Genomic DNA, 17,239 nt, shown 5'->3' with positions numbered 1-17,239 from the left:
GAATAAATTGAACTTCAAGCTACAAATGTGTAACTTCCCATTACGGGTATGCGAGCTTGTCCATCACATCATCTTTCCGTTGTCACATCGGAATGCTACTTGTCAAAGGGGTAAAGGGAGAGCTCTCAATGCCTATATAGAGGCAAGAAGAGATGATCCTTTGTGATGGTTCTCTCTCACAAAGGTAGGGGAAGAAGAAGAAGCTAAGGTAAGAAGAAAACCTACAATCAAGTCTATCGAGCTGCATTCATCAAGCAAGAAAAATTCAATAGCATGCAAGCAAGCAAGCAAGAAGAGGGAAGAAGGAGAGCTCACAAGAAAAGTACTGCAAGGGAAGGACTGTCTATTGCTTATTGTCAAAAATTACTTATATTCAAATCAGTAATTTTCACACTAGGCCAGCCAAACTTAAAAATGGTCCAACCTATATTAGTAGTCTTAAGCAACTACGTAAACAAAGTCCAACCTCTATTACTAGTCTTAAGCAACTATGCACACAAAAGTCCAGACTTTCCCTATTAAGTATAGGGTAAGTCTACTTTATATATTTGATTGCCATCTTACAAATGTTAAGTACCAATTTGAGAAGGTAAGATGGCAAAGTGCTTTTTGTGGTGGGTTAGGCAAGTGAAATCATGTTAACTTATGGAGTGATTAATATACTCCCTTCCTAATGAGTGACCATGTCCTTGCATCACCCAAGTCGAACGTGAACCTATTATGTCGGGGTGGAAAGGTGTAGATGGTCTAGGATACACAATGAAGTTGGTGGTTGAGGTTAAGTGTTATAGTTGGGACTAATCCATTAGACAGATTCACGGTATTGGATGCTTTGGTAGCTTTGATGGTAGGCAGCATGTCAAGGAGGTATGAAAAGTGATAGGCAATGTAGAGGTTCTTCATGCCAGGCCTTCTTGTTAGTTGTGGAAGGTGGTTGGTAGAAGCGATTTACACTCTATAATGGGCAGAATGAGTGCTAGGACCACCATGGAATGATATCTATGGGTAGATGGCAATCCAAATCTTCTTGGCATGACATGATCTTATATCCTGAGATTATAGCGTGATGCCTAGAGATTAGGCTTTTGCATAATGAATAAGTTGGCCAAGGCAAGGTTTTGTTGGCGTTGAATTGAAGTCAAATCAGAGAATACATGCACAAAAGCTCATTGGAGGTACCTATAAGGTCAAAATACCCCCCCACCGCGCTTAGGGAAAAAACCAGCGAATCCGCCCTCAATTCGACTATTGCCCGTTAGAGAGAAAGAAGCGATTTTTCTTTCTTTCTTAATTTCCACTTCATGAATTTGAGCTTGCTCTATTCACGGTTATTTCGCTTTTTGATCTCCCAACATGCTAGCTCCAACAATTAAATTTCATGGCCTTCTAACCACAACATCATGTTTTGATCTCCCAACATGCTAGCTCCAACAATTAAATTTCATGGCCTCCTACCACAACATTGTAGCTACACTCACGGTTCAACATGCTAGTTCCAACAATTAAATTTCAAGGCCTCCTAACCAAACTTTTGTGCTTCCATTGTCCACATGGCTATCTCATGATAGACCTCCTCACATGACTTTTTCTTTTGATCCAATAGTGCAATTCTATGTCCTCTCTTTATCTCTCTAATAAACATATGTGTGACCTTGTACACAACATATAGAAATAGAGCGCATAGTCTCTTTTGCTCTCTCTCTCTCTCTCTCTCTCTCTCTCTCTCTCTCATGGCTAGGTGTTAGTTTTTCGTAATTATTCTTATGTATCTATTTTGTACACCAAATACTAGTGAGGCGAATCCTAGAAAGTACATAAACAAAGTTCATGTACAATTAATTCCTAAGCCATACCCACCAACATGACTCTTATGTGCACATTATATGTGTATATACTAGGAGGCTAACCCACATTAGGCTTGTGAGCATGGGAGCATGGGAACAAGCTCTAGTGGAGTATGGGTTAGGACTAACCTTAAGGGTTAAGGTTAGGGTCAGGCATCCAAGGGTCACACATGGGAAATGGAGAGTCAAGAGTCACTTGAGGACCCTCCTATATAATAGGGGCATGGGGTACACTCAAGGGATGTTCTCTTGTGTAGAGGATTGTATCTACATTCTTGCCATTTCATTATAGAGCTGAGTGCCGTTGGATTGGAGTCATACCTCTTGGTGGTATGGGACACCAAGGTTAAGGTATGTGGTACTTCATTATATTTCATGTGTGCAACCCTTGGGCTAGGGTGGTTGGGTGTGGTAGAGTTTATGCCTAATTTATGCATGTTTATGCATATTGATTATCTAGAGAGATCTTAGGGTTTTAACAGTGGTATCAGAGCAATCTCTAGTTAATTGTTGTTTTTTTGTTTCTTATTCTAATTTTTGGTATTTTTTTAAAGTAAATTTTTATATTTACTAAATAAAAGTGTTATTTTGTTGGTTTGTTTTGGTGATTTCATACGTGGATCGTCGATATGGCAATTGGAACGTGTGTTACTACTATTCAATGGACAAATTGACGTTGTGGAAAAATTTCGTGAGTTTAATGCTATTTTTCTCTATTTTTGTGGTTTAAAATAAGCATTAATAAAATTTTTTACAAAAATACCACATATTTTATTGTGTGTATTTTTGGTAGAATGGATTCCCTAAGTTTCTAGGATTGTTACGAATTTTTTAGAAATTTTTTGAGCATTTTTATGGTTAAAAATGTATTTTTAATGCATTTTGCGGGTTTTTCGCGGGTATATTTTCGATTTTCTACCAATTTTTTGCTGAAAAGTAGTGTGGGGCAGTCAATTGATGCATTGGGTTCTCTCCCTTGCGCGTAGAGTTCTTCTCCTCCCCAAAATTCGAATTTTTTTTTCTATTTCTCTCTCGTGCGCGTGTGAACGCCTTTTAATAAGATGATTTGATTAAATATTAATCATAATTAAACTCTAATTATGATTAATAAAAGATTAATTAAACCTTAATCATCCACCTCTCTAACAGAGAAGGAGAGGGTGGAGAGAGAATGGAGTGGAGAAGATGGAGAGGAGAGAAGAGTGAGGAGAGATGATTCATCTCTCCCTCTCTCATTTCTGTGCACAGGCGCGCGCGCGTGCACGGGGGGGTGTGCCGGTAGAAAAATGACCCCCCCTATAAAAAAAATTTTACAAGCTTTAACTAAAGCTTAATTAAGCTTTTTTTAAAGCTTTAAAAAATTTATATTTAAAATAGATTTCTTTTTTTTTTCAAGATATTTTCAAATGGAAAAAAAAGCTTGGAAAAGGGAGAAGAAATCTGGAAAAAAAGATATTTCTTTGAAAATTTTATTTTTTCCTTTGAATTTTTTTTCCTTGAACCTTTTAGCTTTCCACATTCTCGGGAAATCTTTTGACCTTTCGAATTCCGGGGATCTTTTGACCTTTCGGATTCCGGAAACTTTTGGCCTTTCATATTCCCATTTTTTTTGTCTTTTCATTTTCACGAAACTGTTGGCTTTCTGTATTCTGGGAAAACCATTGGAATTTCAAAAAAATTTTGACCGTTCGTATTCTAAAATGCGTTCGGGGTAAGTTAAATATTTTAAAAAATTCTTAAAAAATTAGTAAAAAATTAGATAAAGGTTATTTTAATTTTTTGGAATATTTGGGATTGGTGATTGGCATGTGGTGTATCCATTCGGGCACCCGTGGCCATTCAAATTCTTTTAAAAATCTATTTTTGGTCCAAAAATTTAAAAAATCCATTAAAAATTTTAAATTTTCATTAGATTTGAGAATTGTCGGGCGAAATTGAAAATTTCATGGACGATGGGATTCTCATGAGAAATTAGGAATATTCTAGAAATTATTTTTAGAAATCCTAGAAATTGGTATTTTTTAAATATCAATGGTATTTTGGCAAAAATTATTTGCTAATTTTTTTTTAGAAAATTATAGGTTTGGAGTGCCATAAGATGGGTTTTGGTGGTTTTCAAAATTAACATATTTTAAGGTTCTAGAAAATTATGAAAAATTAGGAAAAAAATTGTGGTAATTCTTTTTTCTCGAGAATTCTTATTTTCGAGGGATATTTGGTGTTATAGTACATTTTTTATGTACTCACACTAAACAAATATGGGTTATTCGCATATTATTAATGCGAGCATGCCTTGTATTAATACTTTATTCATTTGGATTAATTCTAGATGATGTTTTCATGATTTTTTAACCAATATCTGGCCACCAAATGCTAATTGAAGCATTTTTCTTATGTGTAGTTGTTTCTAGTGAATTAATTTGCTAGAACTTTTGGTCAAGAGGGGTCAAGAGAAGGGTGAAGAAAAGTTTTATCCAGATTCACAGAGAACTCATTTACCATAGCTCATATTGACTTTTCGGTCAATGACAATGTCGATGACATGAGTGATCATCCCAACTCTAGAAGGGAAGATCTTAAGTTCCATGAAGAATAAGAGCAGGCGGTAGCAAAGAGCGAATTTTTGGAGGTGACACAACATCTCAAGGCTACGATAACAAAGTGCCATGAGGAGATGGAATCACTTAAGGTGTAGATTTTAACTCTACAGAAAGCTCTTCTAGCCACCTCATCTACAGCTACCAAAGTAGTTGCTCCGTCTTTTGCACCAAAGGTGTATGGCGGAGAGAAGAAGAAGAAGACACAAGAATGTGTGGATGCCTAGCTTAACAGGTGGAATACACACTTTGCTTTTCACCCTTTCACTGATGAGCAGAAACTGCAAATGGCACAGGGTTTATTAAAGGGGACAGCTTTGACTTGGTGGAAGGATCTAAAAGAAGATTCTATTCCCACTACTTGGCTAGGATTTGAAGTTGCATTCAAGAAGGAATTTGTCTAACCAGAGGATGAATTCAAAGTTATTGGCAAGTTAGTTAAAAATAGCACGGCTAATCGGTCTTTTGATAACTATGTGCAAAAGTTTAGACAATTGGCTGCTAAAGCCAAGTCTGATGATTATACTTTGTGTGGTATTTTCATCAATGGTTTATCTCGTGATTATCACAATACGAGGTGAAGAAGTGCAAAGTTGAAACGGCTAAGGATACTAGGTGAAGAAGTGCAAAGTTAAAACGGCTGAGGATACTATTCAAGCTGAGGATACTATTCAAGCTGAGGATACTATTCAGGCTGCTCAGGTTTTCATAAGACAATGGTTGGCGCCAATTCATCAAAACAGCATCAAGTGAAAAGAAACCCACGTTCACTTATTCAAACAGTGGACAGAAAAGGAAATTGGTTTTCACACCGAACCAAAAAATGGTGACAATGCCAGTAAAAAACCAAAGTTTGTAAGGAAAAACTCACATGCTTTAAGTGCAAAGAGAAAGGGCATACAAAGAAATTTTGTCCTATGAATGGAGCTACAACAACTTCGGCACCTGTTCAAAAGGCAGCACCAAAAAAGTTTATTCCAAAGAAATCTATACATATTATAGAACTTCAAGGTAAATTCTCTGAAGTCAATATTTTGCATCTTGAAGGAACCCAATGTTCATATTGTACTTTCAGTAAAGACGTTTATGGTCCAAACAAATTATTTCGTGTTTATGGATCAGTGAAAGGATATCAGATTCATATTTTGTTTGATCCTGGTAGTACTCACAATTTATTGACAATATTGTGGTACAGAAGATGAAGCTGGAAACCATGCAGAATGATCACATGTACAAGGTCAAGATGGCTAGAGGACAAGTCCAATTTTGGGACAAGAAGGTGTCAAAACTACCATTAGACATCCAATTGTACTCAGATAGGCTTGATTTCCATGTCATGAGCTTGGGTCATGCGGATATAATTTTGGGAATGGAATGGTTTCATAGCAAAAATAAGAATTTTTCAATTGATTGGGTCAAACATTTGATGTCTTTCCATCACAATGGAAGCCTTGTAATTCTTAAAGGAAACATTGTTGTATCCAAGGAAAATTTTATCAATGAGCTAGAATTAATGGAAGATATTTTTTACTATGAACTTTTCCAGTTGGTTATGGATCCAGTGTCTTCGTGTATTCATTTTGATGCAAACACTATTTCTTTAGATGTTTGGGAAAGTAAAGTGTTAAGTTCCATTAAAAGTGAATTTCAGGATGTATTTCCTGATGAATTACCTCATGGATTACCTCCTCCTAAACGAGAGGTGGACCATAAAATAGAGCTAGTACCAGGGGCAGAACCTGTTAATATTCCTTCGTGTATCGGCTTAGCCAATCTGAGGAGGATGAGGTAGCCAAACAACTAGCTGAATAGTTGAGGATGGGTCAAATCCAAGTAAGTCTCCTTGGGGTGCACCAATTCTCCTGGTTAAGAAAAAGGATCAAGGTACTTGGAGGATGTGTATTGATTATAAACGTCTTAACAAGGTTACTATTAAAAATAGATACCTATTACCTAGATCAGATGATCTTATTGATAGGTTGCATGGAGCTAAGTATTTTACAAAGCTTGACTTGCGAACCGGTTATCATCATCAGATCCGTATAGCAAAGGAAGATGTTCCTAAAACTGCTTTTAGGACAAGGATATGGCCATTATGAATTTTTAGTGCTACCCTTTGGTCTCACTAATGCACTAGCAACTTTCCAACAGATGATGAATGATATATTTCGAGATATGTTAGGAAAATGTGTGTGTGAGTTTTCTTAGATGATATTTTGATATACAGCAAAACTTTGGATGAGCATGAGAGTCATCTTAAAAAGGTTCTAGAAAGGCTTAGGAAGAAAAAACTGTATTGTAAATTATCTAAGTGTGATTTCTTTAAAAAGGAATTGTTATATTTAGGTCATAAGATCTCTCTGGATGGCTTGAGTATAGATTTGGATCGGATCCAAAAGGTTTTGGAATGGCCAGTTCCGCATACGGTCAAACAGCTAAGATCTTTCTTAGGTTTTGTGGTATTTCTTCGAAAATCTGTTAAGGATTATTCGAAGTTGATTGTTTTACCAATCTTCTTAAAGTTGAAATAAAAAGTCCAAATCTCCAATTGGTTGGAATGATAAGCTATAGGAGGCTTTTAAAATTTTGAAAAATAAAGTTCGAGATGATCGTGTGTTAGCTTTGCCAGATCCAAGCAGACCTTACATTGTTGAGACTGATGCTAGTGATTTTGCGGTAGGCGCAGCTTTATTCCAGGATGGGAAGCCTGTGGCCTTCGAGAGTAAGAAACTCAATGATACACAGACTAGGTTCGAGTCCAGGAGAAAGAGTTGTATGCAATCATTTATGCTTTAAAGGCATGGATACAATATCTTTACGGGTCTCAGTTTATGGTCTTAACAGATCATCAATCTTTACAGTATATTTGTGATCAACCGAACTTAAAAGGTAGAAAACCCAGATGGGATGAGTTGATGTAGGATTTCGATTTTATGATTAAATACAGGAAGGGTAGCTTAAATCGCATTGCCGATGCGTTGAGTCGAATTGGTGAAGTTAATGAACTTTGCTTCACTGAGATTACTTAACTTGTATGATTCACTCAGGGAAAAATGCAACACAGTTATTTTCTTTGGAAAATATTAGAATTTGGCAAAATCAGGGTCCACAACTCTGAAGTAGATCAAAACCTGGTGAAAGGAAAAGCCAGCCAATTTTTTCTTCGAAATGGTCTTTTATTCCGAAATGATAAGGTTTGTGTGCCGGATGTGCCGGAAATTAAGTTAAGGATCCTATTTGAGTGCCACGATGCACCATCGGCGGGGCAGGACATCCTGGAATACAACGTACCTTGGCTTTAGTTAGAAGGACATTTTATTGGCAAAAAATGAAAGATTTTATTCAGAGTTATGTGGTCTAATGTCATCAATGTCAGATAAACAAGGATGAATGCCTTAAATCTGCTGGGTTATTACATCCTTTGGATATTCCGTCTAGAAAGTGGGAAAGTATTTCCATGGATTTCATTACGGCATTTCCACATACCAGCAGGGGTCACGATGCCATTTGGGTAGTCGTGGATAGATTGAAAAAGATGGCTAGGTTTTTACCCACAAAAACAACAGTTAAAGGTTCAGAATTGGCTTACCAATTTATCGAGCAATTGTTTAGACTATATGGTCTACCTTTTGATATTGTGAGCGATCGAGACTCTAAGTTCACGGCTAATTTTTGGCAAGAAGTTTTCAAGAAATTGGAAACAACTTTAAGTATGAGTTCCTCTGATCATCCGCAGTCTGATGGGCAAATAGAGCGGGTGAATCAGGTTGTAGAGGATATGCTTCATGCATATGTCTGTGGAAAACCATCAAATTGGGAAAAGTATCTTCCACTGATGATGGAATTTACCTATAACAATTCTAAACATATGGCTACAAGTTTTAGTCCGTTCATGCTTATGTATGGGTATCAACCCAGGGCACCTATTGATATCGGTCTTAAGGACATTGAGCTTGATGTACTGAGGGATTTCTTGCATGATATGCAAGAAATGCTGATCAAAGCTCGGGATTCTATCAGGAGTGCTCAGGATAGAGCACGGTTTTATGCTGATAGAGGACGCTCATCTCGGTCTTTTGAACCAGGAGCATTGGTTTATTTAAAAGTTCCTAAAGACTCTCAGACTTTATCAACGGGAAAATGCTCAAAATTATCTCCTAGATATTGTGGTCCATTTCGAGTTATACGTTGAATTGGCACGGTTGCATATGAACTAAAACTGCCTCCACATGTTAGAGTTCATCCAGTCTTTCATGTCAGTAGATTAAAAGAGAAGCTGGGAGGTGAGGATAACACAGTTACTTCTCAAGAACTCGTTGAAGTCGAAGATTTATCTTATGTTCCACACGAACCTGAGAAGGTAGGAAACTTCGTAGTCAACTAATCCCCCAGAGGTTAAACTTTTGTGGAAAGATAGGAAAATAGAGGATTCGACTTGGGAGTGAGTTGAGAATGTTCAGCGCAAATTTCCTTCTTTTCATTGCAAGAGTGCAATGTTTTGAGAGAGGGGAAGTATGTTATATACACATTATATGTGTATATACTAGGAGGCTAGTGAGCATGGGAGCATGGGAACAAGCTCTAGTGGAGCATGGGTCAGGACTAACCTTAAGGGTTAAGGTTAGGGTCGGGCATCCAAGGGTCACACATGGGAAATGGAGAGTCAAGAGTCACTTGAGGGCCCTCCTATATAATAGGGACATGGGGCACACTCAAGGGATGTTCTCTTGTGTAGAGGATTGTATCTACATTCTTGCCATTTCACTATAGAGCTGAGTGCTGTTGGATTGGAGTCATACCTCTTGGTGGTATGGGACACCAAGGTTAAGGTATGTGGTACTTCATTATATTTCATGTGTGCAACCCTTGGGCTCAGGGGTGGTTGGGTGGTAGAGTTTATGGTGCCTGATTTATGCATGTTGATTATCTAGAGAGATCTTAGGGTTTTAACAATGGCCCATATCCACAAGCCTTAAACTTGCAAACATGCATGCAAAATTTATTCTACATCAAGTCCATCTAAGGTATAAAACAACGTACTCTTGCTTTTAAAAAAAGACTTTGAACTAAACCTATGTGAACTACCTTCAACTCTACTAAGTCTCAAACTTTTACAAAAGTTATATGTGTGTAAAAGACCTGCAAGGTGGTTGGGGCGATTCCACAATTCTTCTCTCTACTTACAACGGCACTATTTTTCCAAGCATTTTATCTCTAATACAAATTTTCTTAAAAGGTTATAGGTTATATTCTACTTAAGAGAGATGAAATATTATAAGCTACTTGAAATGATTAAAGGCATATGTTTTTTAAGATTGGTCAATTATTATAGGTCATTTACATGCTATAGATAAACATCAATGGTTATAGGTACATGGTATGGGACTTGCAAGTTATAACCATTCTTGGTTGACTCTATAAATAATTAATGATAAAGGTCCTTAACCACTTGTTTTTAGTCGAGAAGCCTATTGATTACTTTGTGTTATGGATATGGATAGCTCTAACATTCTTTCTCGATAAAAAAATCCAAGAATAAAGGTCACATGTCAATATTAGTCATTGGTTACATGTGATTTATTGATTAATGGATCTAAGTTAGAGGTTAATGGTTACCACATTTTTATTCATCGGCGGTCGATGGTTACATGTAGAAGTTAGAGGTTAATGGTACACATTAGATAATGCCCAAATATAGTATTATTCAATTGACCAAGTTGCTACTATGGTACCTTCGGCTACAAGTAGGACAAAAAATCAAGACTAATTTTTGCATCTAGCCCCCTTGATCTTGTATTTAAAATTTCAAAGTTAACGTGGCAATTCCATTGGTCTCTCAAGGTTGTGTACCAAATATAGGCAAACAAGTTATGCAAGAGTAGATCATTAGATTACCTTGAAACGTTAATTTGAGGAGATCAATAATCATAAGTAATTGGGCCCAAATAATTAATAAAGGTAAATAAAGGGTAACACATTTTTTTAGACCCAAATAATTAATAAAGGTAAATAAAGGGTAACACATTTTTTAGATTGACATTTTTAATAATTAATAGAGATAATTAGAGGATAAAGATTACACATTAGACAAACCACAAATATATAATTGTTCAAGGGGGTAGAACCTTAGTTTATAGGTATGTCAAAAACCCAAGAATACAAATCTAGACCACTCTTCGTCTCTCATGGTTGTATAGGTAATGTAGGAAAATGTGTTGTGGAATTGACTTTGATGGAGTAGTGAGTCTTATCTTGAAAAGTGAATGTGCAGAGAACAATAAGCATAAGTAATGGGCCTTGAAGAGTGAGAGCCATCAATCATATCATGGGTACAAACACGATACTTGTAGGAAAACTCAAGCGAAAATTGTAGAAAACGTGATCATGAAACATTAATGGCAATCAACATGTGCAATGTGCACCTAATTTATAGCTTAAGTAGGCTAGGTAATGTTCAAAGACTCCTCAATTGGCCCATGGCTAGTTTGCTTAACTAGGAGTGTGTTAGAATCAATGTTCCAAGGACTCTTTATGTGCTAGGGATCAGGCTAGCTCATGATTCCAGTGACCCTTTATGATGAGGGGCTATGGGGAGAGAGAGAGAGAGAGAGAGAGAGAGAGAGAGAGAGAGAGAGAGAGAGAGAGAGATTAAGATGAAAAATTAAAAACTAGCTACCAAAATAAAATACACGGCCAACGTACTACATAGGCCATGTGTATAGAAGTGAAAAAAGAAACTCATGTGTTTGAACGATAATGTCCTCCTTATTGACTGCATGTATCCCCTTGCCAATTCTGCCCATGCTACAGAGGGCATAGTAGAAAGCGAGCCAATAAAAGTGTTCCCTAAGTATACATATCATTTAACTAACTCAACCTCATTTTCTTTATACGTGAAAGAGTCTCTAGCTGCAACCTAATAGGATGTGTTAAAAAGCATAATCTCGGTCTCCCCAAATTTATAGTGAGGTCCCTCTCATCACATAAAAGGTTTGCAATACATCTAGGAGGTCCCTCTCATCATGAAAGGTCTTGTAACCCCTCGCTTGAGTATGCTATGAGGACTATGTCATCTACATATAAGAGAATGGGTATCATCTTCCATGCTATTCATGTGAGCATGTGGCACTCAAGTGGCTAAAGATTTTGTGAATGTAATTCCCAAAAAAGTGTTGAAGAGATACAACCCCATTGATCTTAGCCAAAGTATGGTTAATCATGATAGTTCAGTAGTTATTAGGGTCCCATGCCTTATGAATGGGAACAATGGTGTTTGTATTCTAGGAGGATGGAAGGCCTTCACATAAAGCCCTATTAAAGATATGCAAGGATAGGTGCCAAGGTGGTGGATCCATGTGCTTTGTGCATAGGTCCTTTGGTGGTCTTTTGATTCTATCATAATGCAACTTCAATAGTGCTTTGGAGTGCTTTGGTGATATTAGCTATGGTGAAAAGGCTGTTGAGGTGGGGTGCGAGGGATGTGGGATAAGTTAGGGGGATAATTTGGGATCTCGTATAGGGGGCATGTTTAGGTCTCCCAAATGAGAATGTGTGTGATGGATGTCTTCATTTTTGCTAAAAGACACCATGTGCTGATGTGTCCACACTAAAGAGTTGGTGCAATTTTAACTTGCACTTTCCCAAGAACGTAAGCTTCTTTTGACAGGTAAGTTGACATAAATCTCTATGCATTTTGTGTGCAGAGATCTTGTCTCCTTTTCCTAGAGGAGGTGAGGCTATGCAACTATATCTACATGACTCTATCATTCCACTTGTTGTTTGTAAGGCTATGAGCCCATAGGGGGGGGTTTGGCAGTGGAGCAAAGGGTGTGTGGGAAGATGACTTGGGAAAATTTTGTAGAATAAATGTGAAATCTATTGTCATCGATGACATATATGATGAGAGATCAAGGCTGGTGTGGCATAATAGACTAAGTTAAGGTCAAGATGAAAGTGGATGTGGACGGAATTGGGGGGTGTGGCAAGGGGCACAAGGTATGGTGAAGTCTAGGTAAGTGTGATCCACCCTAATGGGTGGTGGTGGGATTGTGAAGTCTTGCATATGTCTGTGAAGCCCTGAACGGACGCCTCCTCTGCTTCCTCATAGAGCCGGGCTATTCTCCCTTTTGTGAGGCTATCCACCTCTACTAGAGCGGCGGCCTCCTCTAGCAGCCTCTCCTCCTCCTTTTTTTCTTGCTCGGCAGAGTGCGCCGCCGCTAGCTTTGGGTGCTTTGCTATAGGAAAGCGTACGTCTTTTCCGCCCCTTGGTCCCTATCAGCTTGCCTATCTGCGCACCCGACCACCACGCCACACCCCTCCTTTCCGGAAGGGCTTGGGCTTCTTTAGGGTCACTGTGCCTCTCTCACAGGGGGGGCTGGCGGTGTGTCCCTTTCCCCCTCGACCTGTTTCGCGATGATCGCACGGGAAAACCATGTCATATAAGAGTAGAAGGCCCCATAAGTAATCCATGGTGCTAGAGCCACACCCCCTATGAGGAAAGTAGGTCAAGCTATATGAGATGGGCTAGGGTGTGGGTCATGGGACATAACTCATGGACGACTCCATGCCATAGCTAATGATGTACGGAGTGTCCTCTGCTAAGATTAGTTCCAATTCTATACGGTCTATCTCTACAAGCATTACTAGGTTTGCATGAAAGTCATACATATGCACCTACATTTTGGTTGTTCATGAATTCAAGTTGCCTAATAGGAAGTTATCTCCTTGTACTCCACAAGATTTACAAATAATGAGGCATATGGTGACTTGTAATAAATCTTGTGTAAAGGCATAAGTATCTTGTGGGAAATAACATACTACAATGTGTAATAATTGGAAGCATGGTTGTGCTAAAAGTATCCACATAAATGGACCTCCTTGTCTTATTAGACTATTATGAGTACTTGCGCGTGTGTGTGTGTGGGGGGGTGCAAACAAGCAAGCCACCCCCCTTGAGACATGTACCCCATATATATATCTAGACACCTTGGATAACCCTCTCTCAAGGCTTTGATGTGTCTATGTGTAAAAAATTATGTTTCTCCTTATGTAGGTTTATGCCAAACTTCCTGGATTAGACCATAGAGTGTCATTACAATTCCATGTGGCCATGTGAAGTGTATATGTTTTCCCATAGACCCCACGTTGCTATGTGGGATCCACTTGGTGATGTAGGTGATGATGTAAACATCATGGTATAGCTCCCATTCACCTACCTTCCTGTGGTCTCCACAAAATGGATCACTCCAAGTTTCTATTGTTCTACTTGCTAGGGGCTAAGATCACTACTTAGATAGATCTTCGTTGAGTGAAGTGTTTCCATATTTGCTAGGAAGGCCAAGTGTGTTTCCATGTCCTTAAATTTCGGAAGCGAAGTTCAATCCATAGTGAGGTCCTTACCAGCCCACCAAAATTCCATGAGTGGGGCCCTAGTAATGCCCATTTGTTGGTAAAGGTCTCACCATCTTCTTTCAGAGACCACAGGAAGGCCGGTGACTCACACCTACAATGCACATGAGTGCTACCTCTTGTCCTCTTCCAAGGTGGCCACTAGAATTGTTAGCCCATCTTTGCTTCTAAGATACCTCCACCCATTTGGAGTTCTCAGTAAGATCCTTCTTAACCACTTTCACATGGAGGCCTTGATAAAATCCTTCTAACCACTTCCTTTCATTTGGAGGTCTCAGTAAGATCATTCTTAACCACTTCTCCCCATATTGGTATTGAACACAAATTGGATGTTGTGTTATTCATGTTAAAAAGCAGTCTCAAAGTAGAGAGGTTGATTTTGTTTGTCTATCAATGTGAGGTGAGGGAGGCATACCTAATCCACATATCATAGCATATTATATATAGACTGGGTAAACGACTCGTAAACGATAAAGATTTTCTCATTTATTGCTTTATAGTAAATCATTTCCCATAATTGAAATGGTTTACGATATTGTTTCACCTAATAGAGGTGTCTAGTAAGATCACACTTGCAGAGGTGTGTTTTGGATGGTAATATTAGCTTTTGGATGTGACCATGGATAGCCCATAAACATGTCCGTAGAGACATAGTTATGTATTGCCAAGCAACCAAATCGGTTACAAGAGTAGACATGTGGTTAGGCATGTATCTACTCGTGGGCTGGGAATGGTACTTTCATTGGTGCACGTTACTCTTTATTTTCTAGTAGTGTGTAGACACTATACATCACATAGACGCTCTCTATGTGGAAATCATCTTCATTGTAAGATGTGTAAACTGTTCTTGGAAGAACGCAAAAACTTTTGGAGAGAGGAAAGTGTAGCGTAAAGTTTCCTTAGACTATGTGTAAGGTCAATTGAACTTTACCACATTATATAACAATTTGCTAAAGCTTGTAAAGTTGCGCAAATTTATTTAATTTGTAGTTTCTAACCACAAGAGAAAAACATATTTGATGTTGTAGAACATGCAAAGGAATTGCGTGAATGTTGGAGCATATTTATTATGAAGTTCTTGAGGATTTGAGAACTTCTAGCGTATACTAAAGACATGATGTTATTTCATGCCTTAGTAGCAATTTGTGTTTTATTAACATCTTTCATAGTTGCAAGTGGCAACTATGGTTTGGTGTTCCAAATGAAACACAAGTGTTGCGTGTTTCCTTGGTCGTAGTACTTAAGGAAAATATGTGCCGTGTGTCTTGGTTTTCTTGTTTTGTGAGCGTAGATAACCATATCGTCTACACATAGATACTTGTTTACAACTTTCTGAACTGTTTTTCGTGGACGAAAACCCTTCTTGAAGGGAAGAGTAAATAATTGACAAAGTTTCTTCTAACTAAAAATATGTGAACACATTTGAGCATGCTAGGCTCTTTATCAAACATGTCTACAAACTATATGGCTTGCCCGCGATATAATGTTGGATAGGAGGTTTGATAGTCTCTTTTGAAGGAAAATCTTTAAAATTTGGATATTACTTAAAGTATATAGCTGATCATTTGGAGTTTGATAGTCAGATTTAAAAAGTCAACCAAGTTATAGAGAATATGCTTATGCATATGGTAGTAAAAGCAATCAGGTTGAGAGGAGTACTTGTCACCTGTTGAATTGGTTTTTTGTTATTCAAACATTTATCAACTAGATTTATTCCATTCAGGTTGTTGCATGGATTCTAGTCTGCATCTCCTATGGCCATAGAGCTATAAAAGGATAATATTTAACTCTTTGGTAGTGTAATCTATAGTGTAGTCTACAAACTTGAGTTGTCGAAGAGCACTCGACGAGTACATCTAGTTTCTTATGTCAGTGGATGTGAAAACAATGTATCACCAAGACAATGTAGTTTGTCTTAAAGTTGTAGTTGAGTCCTTGGAGTTACCACACTTCCACATGAACCAAGGAGATTTATTAGGTTCAAAGATTGGAACACAAGGTGTACTATGTACTGATAGACAATTGTTAAGTGGAAGGATAGGTCAGAAAAGATCTCAAGTGAGAACAACTATGCTTACCAAAAGCTTTCCCTAGTTTGTTTTTGCAGACGAAAACTCTTGGGGGGGGGTAATGTCACGTAGCCTGTAAAACGACGCGTGGGAGCTCGACCGAATGCGGAGCTCGAACACTGAGTGTGGACGGTGAGTGCATATGGGGTCTAGGGGTGAGGGTACCCAAATCGGAGCACTTGGGCGAATGGGCAGGCTTATGGGCAGCGGGGCAGGCCCCTATAAGTGCCCGAGAGTGTGGAGTTATCAACATTCTCCTCTATGGCTGGGTGGTGACTAGAGCTCTTGGGCCTCTTTGGCTATGGTGGTGGTTACCCCACGATGTAACAATAGCATACAATCTTTAAATCCAATTACCAAATTAAACCATCCTTTAGCATACCACCTTGGGTATTGTTGTAATTAATATAGGTGTATCGAAGCGATCGATTTAGTGATGAGATCTTGATAGACTCTCATAAAGAGGATGAGGCCAATTTGATTGAAATTACAACATGAAAGCGCTATCCAAATTACATGTGAAGTTAAAAAACCATGAATCTAATTTTGTATATTAAACATCAAGTGCATGATAATTATGTAAGACTATTAAGAAAGGAAAGCAGAGGTTTTATTGAAGGGACTTAGTCATAGAATGTACGCATGAATTTGGTTAATTATTCCTTTGCGTCTACGTAGTTGTTGATTGCATGGATTTAGTCTTCTCTATATCTCTATGTTTTTTTTTCTCAAGAACATAATTATAAATATATTTATAAACTACGTAGAAACATATACAGTAGTCAACTTTTTATAGCTGTCACTCAAATCCTAACACAACTCAATATTAAGTAAACCACAAATTTGATCCCACCTCTCCTCCTCGCAAACAAAAGATGAGTGCTCCCAAGAAATGTGATACCCTAGCTGGCAGGCCAGCCAACAAGTAGAGACTCGACCAAGAAAGAGTTCATGGAGGATTAGACTCCTAAAGAATGCACTACTGAATCTCTATATCTCTTCTCTCTGCATCTCTATATATATTATATACAGGAAGAGTTTCACGAAGTTGTCATGTGGCAAGAATTTAGAGGTTCGAGGAGAGGTGCCTAGGCTCTTATTACTTCAAGGTGGGGATTATATACGTGCGGAAGCGTGGGTCTCCCATAAAAGCTAGCTAGCTTTGCATTACAGAGAATGGTACATGGGAACAATACAAGAATTGTATAGGAGACAAGGCATTGACTATACATGCAACAAGATTTCAAGCGGAAATTGAAAAACTCCATCTAGTGCTAATTTCTAAAGCGTTGTCACTATCTCAATGCCAACAAGTATCATA

This window comes from Cibotium barometz, chromosome 11 (genome assembly GCF_041138505.1).
Source record: "Cibotium barometz isolate CiBa-2024 chromosome 11, ASM4113850v1, whole genome shotgun sequence".
Lineage (NCBI taxonomy): Eukaryota > Viridiplantae > Streptophyta > Polypodiopsida > Cyatheales > Cibotiaceae > Cibotium > Cibotium barometz.
This window is presented reverse-complemented; position numbering follows the sequence as displayed.